The sequence below is a fragment of the Pongo abelii genome, chromosome 12, assembly GCF_028885655.2.
Source record: "Pongo abelii isolate AG06213 chromosome 12, NHGRI_mPonAbe1-v2.0_pri, whole genome shotgun sequence".
In the NCBI taxonomy this organism is placed as follows: Eukaryota; Metazoa; Chordata; class Mammalia; order Primates; family Hominidae; genus Pongo; species Pongo abelii.
Window position 1 is genome coordinate 7,552,559 of NC_071997.2, and position 13,306 is coordinate 7,565,864.

Sequence of the window (13,306 nt, forward strand, 5' to 3'; positions counted from 1 at the left end):
CTTTCCACATCCCTTCCATTCCATTCAATTACAAATTCCATTCCATTCCATTCCACGTTCCATTCCATTCCATTTCACTTTCCATTCCATTCCATTTCACATTCCATTCCATTCCTTTTCACATTCCTTTCCATTCCCTTCCATATTCCATTCCATTCCCTTCCACATTCCATTCCATTCCTTTCCACAATCCATTGCATTCCATTCCACATTCCATTCCATTGCATTCCACATTACATTGCATTCCATTCCATTCCACGTTCGTTTACATTCCATTCCATCTTCCATTCCGCATTGCCTTCATTGCATTCCATTCAATTCCATTAAATTCCATCACATTGCATTGCATTCCACATTCTATTCCATTCCTTTCTTTTTCATATTCCATTCCATTCCACATTCCATTCCATTCCATTCTTTTTCACATTCCATTCCATTCCACATTCTATTCCATTCCATTTCACATTCCACTCCATTCCATTGCATTCAACATACCGTTCCATTCCATACCGCTTTCCATTCCACTTTCCATTCCATTCCATTTCACATTCCATTGTGCATTCCATTCCGTTCCATTCCACATTGCATTCAAATTCATTCCACAATCCATTCCATTAAATTCCGTTCCATTCCACATTCCATTCCACATTCCATTCCATTCCATTCCACATTCCATTCCATTCCATACCACATTCCATTCCATTCCATACCAGGTTTCATGCCACATTCCATTCCCTTCTATTCCACATTCCATTCTATGTTCCATTCAATTCCATTCCACCTTCCATTCCATTCCGTTCCGTTGCAGTCCACATTCCATTCCATTCCATTCCACATTCCATTCCAGATTCTATTCCACTGCATTCTACATTCCAGTCGTTTCCATTCAACATTCCATTCAATTCCATTCCACATTGCACTGCATTCATTTCCATTTTCCATTCCACTTTCCATTCCACGTTCCATTCCATTCCATTCCACGTTTCATTCCACGTTGCGTTCCACGTTCCATTTGACGTTCCGTTACACGTTCCATTCCACATTTCATTCCATTCCATTTCATAATCCATTCAATATTCCATTTAATTCCATTCCACATTCCATTCCACTTTCCGTTCAATTCCATTCCGCATTCCGTTCCATTCATTTTCAAATTCCATTCCAATCCATTCCATTTCAATTTCCATTCCATTCCAATCCATTCCATTCCACATTCCATTCCACTCCATTCCACATTCCATTCCACGTTCCATTCGTTTCCATTCCACATTCCATTCCATTCCATATTTCATTCCATTCCATTCCATTCCACGTTCCCTTCCACATTGCATTCCACTTTCCATTCCACATTCCATTCCACATTCTATTCCACATTCCATTCCATTCCATTCCATTCCATTCCACATTCCATTACACATTCCATTACTCATTCCAATCTACATACCATTTGATTCCATTCCACGTTCCATTCCACATTCCATTCCACTCCAGTCCACATTCTTTTCCACTTTCCATTGCAAGAGCAATTCCATTCCATTCCACTGTCCTTTCCAGATTCCATTCCAGAATCAATTCCACGTTCCATTCCATTCCATTCCACAATCCCTTCCACATTGCATTCCATTCCTGTCCTCCTTACTTTCCACATTTAATTCAATTCCTTTCTACATTCCATTCCATTCCATTCCATTCCACGTTCCATTCCACGTTTAATTCCACATTGCATTCCATTCCATTCCACTTTCCATTCCATTTCCATTCCTTGTGCCATTGCGCATTCCATTCCACATTCCATTCCACTTTCTTGTCCATTTCATTCCACGTTCCATTCCACATTGTATTTCACATATTGCATTGCACAATTCCACGTTTCATTCTTCAATGCATTCCACGTTCCATTCTAGGTTCCCATCAACTTTCCATTCCATTACAATATATTCCATTACACATTCCATTCTATTACATTCCACATTATATTCCACATTCCATTCTACATTCCATTCCACGTTCCTTTCCACGTTCCATCACATTCCATTCCACATTCCATTGCACATTCCATTCCATTCAATTCCACATTGTATTCCACATTCCATTCCACGTTCTAGTCCTCTCCAAATTCCGTTCCACATTCCATTTCATTCCACATTCCATTCCATTCCATTCCATTCTACATTGCATTCAATTCCATTCCACATTGAATTCCATTCCATTCCATTCCATTCCACAATCCATTCCACATTCAATTCCTTTTCATTCCACTTTCCATTCCATTCCATTCCGTGTTTCATTGCACCTTCCATTCTACGTTCCATTCCATTCCATACCAATTTCCATTCCACATTCCATTCCTTTCCACGATGCTTTCCACATTCCATTCCACATTTCACTCCACATTCCATTCAACATTCCATTGCATTCCATTCCACATTCCATTCCATTAAACTTTCCCTTCCATTCATTTCCACTTTCCATTCCTTTCCACGTTCCATTTCACATTCCAATGGAATGGAATTTGAAATGGAATGAAATGCAATGTGGAATGGAATGGAATGGAATTTGTAATGGAACATTGAATGGAACGCGGAATGGAGTGTAATGAAATATGTAATGGAAAGTTATGGAATGAAAAGTGTAATGGAATGGAATGGAAAGTGGAATGGAAGGGAATGGAATGGAATGGAATATCATTTAAAATGGAATGGAATGGACTGTGGAATAGAATGGAAAGAAATGTGAATGGGAATGGAATGGATTGTGAAATGGAATGGAATGGAATGTGGGATGAAATCGATTGGAATGTGGAATGGAATGGAAAGGAATGTGGAATGGAATGGAATGTAGTGTAAGGTGGAAAGGAATGGAATGTGTAATGGAAAGTTGAATTGAAACTGGAATGGAAAGTGGAATGGAATTTGGAATGGAATGGAGTTTAATGTGAAATGGAAGGGAATGGAGTGGAATGAGGAATGGAATGGAATGGTTTTTCGAAGGTAATGGAATGGAATATGAAATGGCATGGAATGGAATGTGAAATGGAATAGAATGGAATGTGGAACGCTATGGAATGGAATGTGCAATGGAATTGAATGATGTGGATGGTGCAATGGAATGGAATGGAATATGGAATGGAATGTGGAATGTAATGCAGTAAAATGAAGAATGGAATGGAATGCAATGGAATGTGGAATGCAACATTGAATGCAAAGGAATGTAACGTGGAATTGAATGTGGAATGGAATGTGGAACGGAATGTGGAGTGGAATGGAATGGAATCTGGAATGGAATGCGGAATGGAATGGAATGGAAACGTGAATGGAATGTGGAATGGAATGTGGAATGTAATGTAATGGAATATTTTTCAGAGTGTGGAATGTAATGTGGAATGGAATGAGGAATGGCATGGAATGGAACCTTGAATGGAGTATGGAATGGAATGTGGAATGGAATGGAATGGATGGTGGAGTGGAACGTTGAGTGGAACGTGGAAAGGAACGTGGAATGGATGGTGGAGTGGAACGTGGAGTGGAACGTGGAAAGGAACATGGCATGGAACGTTTAGTGGAATGTGGAATGGAACGTGGCATGGAATGTGGAATGAAGTGGAATGGAATGTGGAGAGGACCGTGGAGTGGAACGTGGAAAGGAACCTGGAATGGAACGTGGAATGCAATATGGAATGGAATGTGGAATGGAATGTGGAATGGAACGCGGAATGGATTGGAAAGGAATGTGGAATCGAATGTGGAATGGAATAGATTTGAATTTGGAATGGAATGTGGAATGGAAGGCAATGCAATGTAGAATGCAATGGAATGCAATACGGAACGGAATATAGAATGAAATGGAATTGAATGTGGAATGGAATGTACAATGGAATGGAATGGAATCTGGAATGGAATGTGGAATGGAATGGAATGTTAAATGGAATGGAACTTTGAATGGAATGTGGAATGGAATGGAATGTTAAATGGAATGGAATGGAATGGAATGTGAAATGAAACTCAATGGAATGTGGAACACAATGTTGAATGGAATGGAATTAAATGGAATGGAATATTGAATTGAATGGAATGGATTGAAGAATGGAATGGAATGGAATGGAATGTGGAAGAAAGGGGATAGAAAAGAAAGGAATGGAATGCGGAATGGAATGCAATGGAATGTGGAAAGGAAAGGAATGGAATGGGGAATGTAATGTAATGTAATGAAATGTGGAATGGAATGAAACGGAAAGGAATGGAATGTGGAATGGAATGGATGCGAATGTGGAATGGAATGGAATGTGGAATGGAAAGAAATGGAATGTGGAATTGAATGGAATGGAAGATGGAATGGAATGGAGCAGAATGTGGAATGGAATGGAGCGGAATATGGAATGGAATGTAGAATGGAATCAAATGGAAAAAGGAATGGAGTGGAATGGAATGGAAAAGAATGGAATGTAGAATGGAATGGAAGGGAATTTGGAATGCAATGTGGAATGGAATGGAATGGAACGGAATGGAAAGGAATGGCATGGAATGTGGAATGGAATGGAATGGAAAGTGGAATGGAATGTGGAATGGAATGGAATGGAATTTGGAATGGAATGCGGAAAGGAAAGGAGTGGAAAGTGAAATGGAATTTGAAATGGAATGGAAAGGAATTTGGAATGGAATATGGATTGGAAAGGAATGGAACCTGAAATTGAACGTGGAGTGGAATGTGGAATGAAATGGGGAACGGAATGGAATGGAAGGTGGAATAGAATGTGGAATGAAATGGAATGGAACGTTGAGTGGAATGTCGAGTGGAATGCGGAATGGAATGTGGAATGGAATGTGGAATGGAATGGAATGGAACGTTGAATGGAATGTGCAATTGAATGTGGAATGGAATGCAATGGAAGTTGAAGTGGAACGTGGAGTAGAACGTGGAAATGAACATCGAATGGAACATGGAATGGAACGTGGAATGGAATGTGGCATGGAATGTGGAATGGAACGAAAAGGAATGTGGAAGGGAATGGAATGAAATGTGCAATGGAATGGAGTTGAATTAGGAATGGAATGTGGAATGGAATGGATTGCAACCTGGAATGGAATGGAATGCAACGTGGAATGGAGTGGAATGGAATTTAATGTGGAATGGAATGTAGAATGGAAAGGAATAGAATCTGGAATGGAATGTGGAATGGAATGGAATGTTAAATGGGTTGGAACGGAGTGGAATGGAATGTGAATTGGAAAGGAATGGAATGTGGAATGGAATGAAATGGAATAGAAAGTGCAATGGAATGGTATTGAATGGAATGGAATGTGGAATGGAATGGAAAGGATTGCGGAATGGAACGGAATGGAATGGAATGTGGGTTGTAAGGGAATGGAAACGAATGGAATGGAATGTGGAACAGAATGCAATGTAATGTGGAATGGAATGCAAAGGAATGTGGAATGGAATGGAATGGAATGAAATGTGGAATGGAATGGAAGTGAAAGGAATGGTAGGTGGAATGGAATGAATGGGAATGTGGAACGGAATATGGAATGGAATGGAATGCAATATTGAATGGAAAGGAATGGAATGTGGAATGGAATGGAAAGGCAGATGGAATGGAATGGAATGTGAAAAGAAACGTAATGGAATGGAATGGAATGGACTGTGGAAAAAATGGAGTGGAATGTGGAATTGAATGGAAAGCAGAATGGAATAGAATGGAATATGGAATGGAATGGAATGGAAAAGACAGGAATGTGTAATGGAATGGAAGGGAATTTAAATGGAAAGTGGAATGGAATGGAAGGGAATGTGGAAAGGAATGGAATGGTATTTGCAGTGGAATGGAATGGAATTTTGGAATGGAATGGAATTGAATGGAATGTGGAATGGAATATGAAATGGAATGGAATGAAATGTGAAATTGAATGGAAAGGAATGTGGAATGGAATGTAAAGGAATTGAAGTAGAAAGGAATGGAATGGAATTTGTAATGGAATGTGGAAAGGAAAGGAGTGGAATGTGGAATGGAAAGTGCAATCAAATGCAATGGAAGGTGGAATTGAATGGAATGGCATTTGTAATGGAATGAAATGGAAAGTGGATAGGAATGGAAAGGAATGCGGAATGGAATGTGGAATGGAATGAGGATGTGAATAGATTGGATTGTGGAATGGAATATGAAATGGAATGGAGAGGAGTGTGGAATGGAATGGAATGGAATGTGGAATGGAATGTAATGGAATCGAATGTGGAATGGAATGTGGAATGATATGGAAAGCAATGTGGAATGGAATGTTGAATGGAACGGAATGGAACGTAGAATCGGACGTGGAATGGATCGTGGAATGTATGTTGGAAAGGAATATGAAATGGAATGAGAATGGAATGGAATACGGAATGGAATGAGGAATGGAATAGAAAGGAATGGGGAATGGAATGGAATGCTGAATGGCACAGGGAATGGAATGGAATGGAAAGGAATGGAATTTGGAATGGAATCTGGAGTGGAATGGAATGGAAAGTGAAACGGAATGGAATGGAGTGGAATGTGCAATGGTTTCGAATGGAATATGGAATGGAATGCAATGGAATGCGGAATGGAATGTGGAATGGAATGGAATGGAATGGAATGGAGTGGAATTTCGAATGGAATGTGGAGTGGAACGGAATGGAATATGTAATGGAATGGAAAGGAGTGGAATGTGCAATTGATTGGAATGGAATGAGGAATGGAATGTTGAATGGAATTTGGAATGGAATGAAGTGGAATGTGGAATGGAATATGGAATGGAATGGACTGGAGTGTGGAATGGAATGCAATGGAATGTGGAATGGAATGCATTGGAATGGAATGGAATGCAATGGAATGGAATGAAATGGAATGTACAATGGAATGGAATTGAATGGAATGGAATGAAATGGAATGTACAATGGAATGGAATTGAATGGAATGGAATGTGGAATGGAATGCAATGTATTGCAGAATGGAATGCAATGGAATGGAATGTGGAATGGAAGGGAATGGAAACGAATGGAATGGAATGGAATGGAATGGAATGCAGAATTGAATGGAAGGGAATTTGGAATGCAATGTGGAATGGAATGGAATGGAATATGGAACAGAATGGAAAGGAATGGAATGTGGAATGTAATGGATGTTAATGTGGAATGGAATGTGGAATGGAATGGAATGGAATATGCAATGGAAAGGAATGGAATATGGAATGGAATGGAATGGAATAAGGAATGGAATGCAATGTGGAAAGCAATGTAATGTAGTGGAATGGAATTGAATGGAATGTGTAATGGAATGGAGTGGAATGTGGAATGGAATGGAGTGGAATGTGGAATGGAATGGAATGGAATGTAGAATGGAATCGAATGGAATATGGAATGGAATGGAATGGAAAGGAATGGAATGCAGAATGGAATGGAAGGGAATTTGGAATGCAATGTTTAACGGAATGTAATGTAATGGAATGGAATGGAATGAGGAATGGAATGGAATGGAATGAGGAATGGAATGAAATGGAATGTGGAATGCAATGTGGAGTGGAATGGATTGGAATGTGGAAGGAATGGAATGGTATGTGGAATGGAAGGGAATGTAATGTGGACTGGAATGTGGAATGGAATTGAATGGAATGTGATATGGAATGTGGAACGGAATGGAATGGAACGTGAAAATGAATGAGGAATAGAATGTGGATTGGAAGGGAATGGAACGTGGAATGGAATGTGGAATGGAATGGAACGGAACGTTGAATGGAATGTGGAATGGAATGCGGAATGGAATGCAATGGAAGGTGAAGTGGAACTTGGAGTAGAAAATGGAAACGAATATTGAATGGAACGTGGAATGGAACGTGGAATGCGATGTGGCATGGAATGTGCAATAGAATGGAAAGGAATGTGGAATGGAATGGCATGGAATTTGGAATGGAATGGAATTGAATTTGGAATGGAATGTGGAATGGAATGGAATGCAACGTGGAATGGAATGGAATGCAATGTGGAATGGAATGGAATGGAATGTTGAATGGAATGGAATTGAATGTGGATTGGAAAGTGGAATGGAATTTAATAGAATCTGGAATGGATTGTGGAATGGAATGGAATGCTAAATGGAATGTAATGGAATGGAAAGGAATGTGAAATGGAAAGGAACGGAATGTGGAATGGAATGGAATGGAAAGGAAAGTGCAATGGAATGCAATGGAAAATGAAATGGAATGGAAATGAATGTAATGGAATGTGGAATGGAATGGAATGGATTGTGGAATGGAACGGAATGGAATGGAATGTGGAATGGAAGCGAATGTAAACGAATGGAATGGGATGTGGAATGGAATGCAATGGAATGTGGAAAGGAACGGAATGGAACATGGAATGGAATGGAATGGGATGGAACGGAATGTGGAATGGAATGGAATAGAACGGAATGGAATGTGGAATGGAGTGGGTGGGAAGTGCAATGGAATGTGGAATGGAGTGGAATGGAATATTGAATGGAAAGGAATAGAATGTGGAATGGAGTGGAATGGGACAAGGAATGGAATGGAATGTGGAAAGGAATGTAATGGAATGGATTGGGATCGAATGTGGTATGGAATGGGGTGGAATGTGGAATGGAATGGAATAGAATGTACAATGGAATCGAATGGAATATGGAATGGAATGGAATGGAAAGCCATGGAAAGTGGAAAGGCATGGAAGGGTATGTGGAATGGAATTTGGAATTGAAGTTAATATAAAGGAATGGAATGTGGAATGCAATGGAAGGTAATTTTGAATGGAATGTGGAATGGAATTAAAGGGAATGTGGCACGGAATGGAATGCAATGGAATGTGGAATGGAATGGAATGGAATGGAATGGAATGGAATGTGGAATGGAATGGAATGGAATGGAATGGAATGTGGAATGCAATGCAATGGAATGTGGAATGGAATGGAATGGAATGGAATGTGGAATGGAATGGAATGGAATGGAATGTGGATTGGAATGTGGAAAGGCATAGAATGAAATGTGAAATTAAATGGAGAGGAATGTGGAATGGAATGGAATGGAATTGATGTGGGAAGGAATGGAATGGAATGCGTAATGGCATGTGTAATGGAATGGAGGAGAATGTGGAATGGAAGGTGGAATGGAATGCAATAGAATGTGGAATGGAATAGAATGGAATTTGTAATGGAATGAAGTGGAATGCGGATTTGAATGGAAAGGAATGTGGAATGGAATGTGGAATGGAATAGAGTGGAATGTGGAATGGAATGTGGAATTGAATGGGGAGGAGTGTGGAATGCAATGGAATGGAATGGATTGTAACGCGGAAAGGAATGGAATGGAATGTGGAAAGGAATATGGAATGGATTGTGGAATGGAAAGTGGAATGGAGTGGAATGGAATGTGGAATGGAACGTGGAATGGATTGGAGTGGAATGTGGAATGGAAAGGAAAGAAGTTGAATGAGGAATGCAATGGAATGGAATGTTGAATGGAAAATGGAATGGATTGGAATGAAACGTGGAATGGAAAGTTTAATAGAATGGAATTGGATGTGAAATGGAATGGAATGGAAAGTGGAATGGAATGTGGAAGGGAACATGGAATGGAATGGAGTGGAACGTGGAATGAAATGGATTGTAATGTGTAATGGAAAGCAACGGATTGTGGAATGGGATGGAATGGAGGGAAAGGCAATTTGAAGTGGAATGGATTGGAATATGGAATGGAGTGGAATGCAATGGAAGGGAATTTGAAATTGAATGGAATGGAATGTGGAATGAAATGCAATGGAATGTGTAATGGAACGTGGAACGCAACGAGGAATGGAGTGGAATAGAATCTGTAATGGAAAGTTATGGAATGGAATGTGGAATGGAATGGAATGGAATGTGGAAAGGAAGAGAATGGAATGGAAGGAATATAATTTGAAATGGAACGGAATGGAATGTGGAATGGAATAGAATGGAATGAGTAATGGAATGGAAAGGAAAGTGGAATGGAATGGAATGGAATGGAATGTGGAATGCAATGGAATGTAATAGAATGGAATGCGATATGGAATGGAATGCTGAATGGAATGGAATGGAATGTGAAATGGAATGGATTGGAATGTGGAATGAAATGGATTGGCATGCGGAATGGAATGGAAAGGAATGTGGAATGCAATGGAATGAAGTGGAAAGAGGAATGGAATGGAATGGAATGTGGAATGGAATGTGAAATGGAATGGATTGGAATGTGGAATGAAATGGATTGGCATGCGGAATGGAATGGAAAGGAATGTGGAATGCAATGGAATGAAGTGGAAAGAGGAATGGAATGGAATGGAATGTGGAATGGAATGTGGAATGGAAAGTGGAATGGAATTTGTAAAGGAATGTAGGGGAATGTGGAATGGAATGGAATTCAGCAGAATGTCGAATGGAATGGAATTGATTTTGGAAAATAATGGAATGGAATGCAATGTGGAATGGAATGGAATTGAATGGAATGGCACGTGAAATGGAATGAAATGTAATGTGGAATCGAATGGAATGGAATGAGGAATGGAATGGAATGGAAAATGGAATGGAATAGAATGAGGTGGAAGATGGAATGGGATGGAATGGAATGAAATGGAATGGAATATGGAATGGAATGGAATGGAATGAAATGGGATTGAATGGAAAGGAATATGGAATGGAATGTGGGGTGGAATGGAATGGAATGTGAATTGGAATGGAATGGAATGTGCAACGAAATGGAATGGAATTTGTATTGGAATTGAATGGAATGGAATGAAGAATGGAAGGGAACGGAACAGAGTGTGGAATGGAGTGGAATGGAAAGGAATTGAATGGAATGGAATGTGGGATAGAATGTGGAATGGAATGGAATGCAATGGAATGAAATATGGAATGGAAAGGAATGGAATGCAATTGAATGGAATGTGGAATGGAATGGAATGGAATAGAATGAAATTTTGGATGGAATGAAATGTGGAATGGAAAGGAATGCAATATGGAATGCAACGGAATGGAATGTGGAATGGAATGTGGAATGGAACGTGGAATGGAATGGAATGGAAGGGAATGTGGAATGTAATGTGAAATGGAATGGAATGGAATGTGGAATGGAATGCGGAATGGAATATGGAATGGAAAGGCATCGAATGGAATGGAATGAGGAATGGAATGTGGAATGGAACGTGGTATGGAAGGATATGGATTGTGGAATGGAATAGGGAATGGACTGGAATGTAATGTGGAATTGAATGCAATGGAATGTGGAGTGGAATGGAATGGAATGGAGTGGAATGTGGAATGGAATGTGGAATGAAATGGAACTTGGAATGGAATGAAATGTGCAATGGAACAGAATGCCATGTGGAATGGTTTGGAATGGAATGTGGAATGGATTGTCTAACGGAAAGTTGAATGGAAAGTGGAATGGAATGGAATGCGGAATGGAATGTGGAATGGAATGGAACGTGGAATGGAATGTCGAATGGAATGGAATAAAATGTGGAATGGAATAAATTGTGGAATGGAATGTGCAATGGAATGTGCAATGGAATGTAATGGAATGTGGAATGGAATGTGGAGTGGAATGGAATGGAATGTGGAATGGAATGCAACGGAATTTGGAAAGGAATGTGGAATGGAATGGAATGTTGACTGGAATGTGCAATGGAATGTGGAATGGAATGGAATGGATTGTGGAATGGAATGTGGAATGGAATGTTGAATGGAATGTGGAATGGAATGCGCAATGTAATGGTATGTAATGTGGAATTGAATGGAATGGAATGTGGCATAGAATGGAATGGAATGAAACCTGGAATGGAATGTGGAATGTAATGGAATGGAATGTGAATTGGAATGGATTGGAATGCGGAACAGAATGGAATGGAATGTGGAACGGAATGCAACGTGGAATGAAATGGAATGGAATGTGGATTTTAATGCAATGGAATGTGTAATGGAATGGAATGGAATGGAATGGAGAGTGAAGTGGACGGTGGAATGGAATGTGAAATGGAATGTGGAATGGAATAGAATGTATCGTGGAATGGAACGTGGAATGGAACATGGAATGGAATGGAATGGAATGTGCAATGAAATGTTGACTGGAATGTGGAATGAATTAGAATGTGAATGGATTAGAATGTGAAGTGCAATGTGGAATAGAATGCAATGGAAAGTGGATTGGAATGCAATTGAACGTTGAAAGGAATGTCGAACAGAATGTGGAATGGATCGTGCATTGGAAAATGGAATGGAACGTGGAATGAAATGTGGAATGGAATGGAATGGAATGCGGAATGGAAAGTTGAAAGGAAAGGAATAGAATAAGGAATGGAATGTGGAATAGAATGGAATGGAATGCTGAATGGAATGGAATGGAATGTGGAAAAGAATGTGGAATGGAATGTGGAAGGGAATGTGGAATTGAAGGGAATGGAATGTGGAGTGTAATGGAAAGGAATGTGTAATATAATGGAATGGAATATTTTGGAAAGCGGAATTGAATGGAATGGAATGTGGAATGCAATGAAATGGAATGGAATGTAGAATTGAATGGAATGGAACGTGGAATGTAACGGAATAGAATATGGAAGAGAATGGAAAGCAACATGGAATAGAATGTGGAATGGAATGTGGAAAGTAATTGAATGAAATGTGGAATGTAATAGAATGGAATGTGGAATAGAATGGAATGGAATGGTATGCGGAATGGCATGGAAAGGAATGTGGAATGCAACGGAATGGAATGAAATGTGGAATTAATTGTAATGGAATGTGGAATGGAATGGAATAGAATGTGCAATGGAATGGAAGTCAACGTGGAATATAATGAGGAATGGCATGTGGAAAGGAATGTGGAATGTAATTGAATGGAATATGGAATGTAATGGAATGGAATACAGAATGGAATGTCATGCAATGGAAGGTGGAATAGAATGGAATGCAATGGAATGGAATGTGGAATGGAATGGAATAGAATGTAGAATGGAATCTTCAGTGGAATATGGAATGTAATGTGGAATGGAAAGTGGAATTGAATGGAATGGAATATGGAATGGAAGGTGGAATGGAATGTAATGGTATGTGGAGTGGAACACGGAATGGAATGTGGAAGGGAACGTGGAATGGAATGAAATGTGAAATGGAATGGAATGGAATGTGGAATGGATTGTGAAAAGGAACGTGTAAAGGATTGTTGAATGGAATGTTGAATGGAATGAAAAGGAGTGTGGAATGGAAACTGGAATGGAATCTGGAATGGAAGGTGGAACGGAAGGTCGAAGAGAACTAGAAATGGAATGGAATGGAATG